At 35.4% G+C, this 4,415-nt stretch overlaps 1 long non-coding RNA gene across 1 annotated transcript in view; it reads left to right on the top strand.

The window, feature by feature from the left end:
* LOC107088939 overlaps nucleotides 1-930 on the top strand; it is a 109,723-nt gene extending 108,793 nt beyond the window's left edge. The window contains exon 3 of the long non-coding RNA XR_001481407.1: nucleotides 867-930. This is a non-coding gene — a long non-coding RNA (uncharacterized LOC107088939). The remainder of the gene's footprint in view (nucleotides 1-866) is intronic.
* Nucleotides 931-4,415: the final 3,485 nt, after the last annotated feature.

Raw genomic sequence — 4,415 nt, 5'->3', positions numbered from 1 at the left:
TACTGATAACTGTTCTCAAAACAATTTAAAAAAAATTCATTAACTGACGTGAAGTCTTAAAAATCAAATTATATTTTACTAAAATAATCTATGTGAAAATATGCTGTATTAGCTTTTATATAGACTAATTGAAAGTTTGATGAGTGTGATATATTTATGTACCTGGGGTATTTTTCCAGTGATCTGATACATTTCTGATTCTCAGGTCTGCGGTCACTGTTCATAAAAGACTTCAAATGTTTTGCAGCAGTTTCAACTCATATATCATTCTTTAACAAAATATCTCTATCATTTCTAACAAACATAATTAGGCCTGCTATAAAGAGAATCTTGGTTTCAAACTCTGAGATTGTGTTCTCTCAGTGAGGTTGAAAACATATTAGACTCAGAAATAGCATCTTCTTCTCTTCATCTCCCCCTCTCTGTCCATCAGCGATGTGCCAACTGTCAGATGTTGCTGTCTTCCTCGGCAGTCCCTTCATCTGTCTCTCTAATGGGAATCCCCCTCTGCTTTCTCTTTAGACAGCTCTTATTTCAACAATCCCCCACGCTTTTCCGCTTGAGCGCCCCATTCCCTTGCCAGTCTCTCTTCCTTTGCAGACTCTATTCACTGATTCTTGGTATCTCATTAATTCGTTTTAAAAATGTATATTTTGTTCTGCTGTTTAATAAGCCTGTTCTGTTCTGCTGTACTTTGTAGAATTGTCTAATTCCACTTTTTTTCCCTGATCCTGCGAAATATATATTGTTGATGTGACAGGTTGTTGCTCTGTGATGCTGTCAAATGATTATCAGTCATTCTAACAACCCTTTATCTCCACCCACCCCTCTCTGTTCCCCCTTCTATGCTGCTCCTGGTTTGATAGTGATGTGAAAGTGTGCAGAAACCGAAGGCTTTGCTGATTCACAGAGGAGCTCCATATGCAAAGGTAAAGTCTTCCTGTATCCATCTTCCTCTTTACCCCTCTCTGTCCGTGGTTCTGAACACCAGCCATCACTGTAGGAAATAAATACAGCAGCAGAATACAAAACCTGGCTTCAAAAGTCCAAATGGAAAATTGGAGATTATTTTTCTGTCTGTCAAACATATACATGCACACATGCAGTGGAAGCGCCACGGACATGTTATTCATCCTGTGATTTACTCTTTATTTCCTTTGAGGAAATGTCTACAGCTGAGTGCATTTTTCAGCATGTGTGAGTGTGTATTGTCTCTGTGAGGTTCCAAAAATCTTATTTTCTTTTCGTTTATGAGAAAAATCTTAGCTGTCAGAGGTTTATGGGTTACAGCCACCAATGAGCAAAATTTTTGCAAGATGAAAAATGGATGGTGGTACTGTACATTTTTCCCAGAGCTGCTCTAATCAAATGTTCTAACATCATAATGCACAGTAGTAGTTTTCCATCTAGTCATATGATTTTAAGGTTACATTAAAAATTGGGTTTTAGTCTTATTTAAAAAGTATTTACATTTCAATTTTGACACATTTGCATCTTCAAAACATCCAGTACAAAACCAGATAGAGATAATATTAAAACACTTAAAAATGGGAACATATCAAGTGATTCAATACGTTTCAATCAATCATATGGCCTTTGTGTGGTAAACTGATGTTGTGATGATAAATACCTGGGTAAAATCATTCTATTGTAAGAATGTACAGTATGATGGTGAGAAACGTACAGAGACTGACATGTACACATAACCTGACAGGTTGCAGATACGTTTTAATACTCCTTCAGTAACTTAGGACGGGGCACAAAATAACGACATCTTGCATCTTGAGTGTTTAATGCTGCTATAAACTAACAAGGCAGTTACTAATACAAGCTTACTGTGAACAAGCAGATCAGCTGAGGATTTTATAAAAACTCTCTGACTCTCTCAGTATTTAGCAACACTTGTCTTAACAGGTTTATCTGTTAGAAACTGTTAGACCACATTCACAGCATGTCAGTGATTTCAGATGGTTATACCTGAAGTCACTGACATATACAGATGGTTCATCTTCATCTTGTTCATAGTAGAAATTTTCTTTGTCTGCTCGCTAACAGTGGATAAATTAGCAAGTAGATAAACCTACAAAATCAAATAATTGAGTGGTTTGTGTTTCTAAATAGCAGCATGCAGGATTTTATTGCTCGATGGATCACATTTCATTGATTTTGTGCATCTAGATTTAAATTCCCAAAGCTGCATTTTTCACAGCTTCTCTACTAATGCACTCACATTAATGTTTACACTATGAATAGGTTAAACTTGTCATTCCTAATAAGCACGTAAAGATAACATTAGTAAAAGATCATTTATGTTTTTCCTTAGATTATAATTAATGAATACACAGAGCATTAGGAAAGTGTTCGTAGCATTTTAATTTTCTTTACAGCAACATTTCATAAAAAGTTTTATTATTTTTTCTTGTTTTCAAGAAACACAATGCAATGATATTGTCATTTTCTTTTTGCAAAAAAAAAAAAATTTGAAACATCACATTCAAATCAGCATTCATGGCATTTTCTATAAAATAACAAAATGAATTCATGGCAAGAACTGAGACTTATATTCAAAACGAATCCATAATTAGTGGAATAAATGTACTTTACTTATGATTGCTGAGGAGATTTTAGCTAATTATAAATTTTTTCATAAAAAGTGGGATACCAATATTCAAAAGAATGAATACTGACATTGCATCCTATACGTCCTATACATCCTCTGCTGATTTTTTACCAGGTTCATTTTGCTTTCTTTCAACCAAACAAAAAAAAATGGTATTAATATTTTTCTATATCAGGAGACTTCCTATCTGCTAGTCTGCATTGACTAGAAATAAATTATGTTTAATCAAAAAGCCTCCGTCTGTCTGTCTGTCACAACTGGGTCATACTGAATCTTTTCAATACAAAGCAAACAGGGGAATATTGTAAGGATCTTGGTGTGATTGTATCCACCCTGTCTGCTCTGATCAATGATCAAAGTGAGATAAAAGCTGACAGAACACTGTCATTATCATCAGCCTCATTGTTAATATTGTTCCTGTGACCTTTATCATTTATCAGCTTAATTATCATCATTATTATTATTTCATCCTGCACAAACGTACACACCATTGTTACCAAGTCAGCCCCTCCATTATTTCAATCTTCTCCCTGACAAGCAGCTTCTCCGTTCCTGCAGGCACATGTTGCATCGTGCACTTGTCTATCAGCTCTTAAACACTAAGTGGTGTTTGACCAGGATTCAAGGCTTTTCTATTACCGTCCCCTGCTGCTTGTGTATAACCGGTATCTCTGTGTTGTTCGTGTGTGTGTTTGCATGTAATGAGGCGATTTTCATTCGTCCTGCTTGTCCTCTTGCCCTGTCAAGTCCACTGATTCAATTTTTGTGTTGAGCTAAAGGAGATGATTGTGTGAATGTGAGTGCAAGAAAGTGAGAATCCTGCCAAATAGGTCTTATCTATAAACAAAATCCAAATAAAATGTGGAGATCAATGCTGAAATGGAGTTTAATACAGAGAAATTGCATCGACTTAATGTTTGTGGAAATTAGAAAAAGGTCATTCAAAACAAGCAAAAGAGTTGCATCTGGATGTAAACAGATTGGTGTGTGTTGTAACAATTCAATATCGAGTAGGAGGAGCGAAATTTCTCATTTCAGGAAGCTTATAGTGAAACAGAGGGAGACAGCTCTACTCCATGGTCCTCATCAAACAAAATAAACACATGCGAAAAAGAAAATTTAGGTTGTGCCGCTTATGCTTATTTATAAATGGAAACAATGCGCAACACACATTAACAGGTACAGACTTTCATGGGATATTTAATTTTATCATCCCAATATTGCCATTACACAGGTGGATTGTGGCATATTAGATTGTTCACTGAAGCAATATGCCAACACTTCGCTATAGCAGCCTGTTTCACACATCAGCTAGTTTTGTGTAAAAAAAGACACTCTTGCAAAGCCTGCAATGATCCCCTCAGGTAATCAACACATGTCAAACAAAGGCAGCTCAGTGCTACATAGATGATTTGTGGAATAATTTCAAAAAGAGGCTGCTCCACACAAAAAGGTTAGAAAACTGAATATCCATATCTTTCAGGGTAGAACTAACAGCTAACATTGCCGTTTAAATGTTTCCTCGATTGTAATATCTTCCAATATAACAAAAATCTCACTCAATTTTGATTTAATGAGGCCAATAAAGGAAAAATGTTGTTTTGGGGCCAGTAACAAAAACAAAACAAGAACATGGTCTGTTGCATATTCACTGGTTGATTATGGGCAAACACTTGTAAGTCACATAACTCCAGATATGTTTCAGAATTACAATACATTTAGGGAGTTAGTTTTAAGTTTTTAATAAATTCAAGAAATAAATTGATCTAAAAAGGGGAAATTATTTTGCAAGTGA

This window comes from Cyprinodon variegatus, unplaced genomic scaffold (assembly GCF_000732505.1).
Source record: "Cyprinodon variegatus isolate N-32 unplaced genomic scaffold, C_variegatus-1.0 Scaffold233, whole genome shotgun sequence".
In the NCBI taxonomy this organism is placed as follows: Eukaryota; Metazoa; Chordata; class Actinopteri; order Cyprinodontiformes; family Cyprinodontidae; genus Cyprinodon; species Cyprinodon variegatus.
Note: the sequence above shows the minus strand (reverse complement) of the source record. Positions and strands in the feature narration are given on the sequence as shown.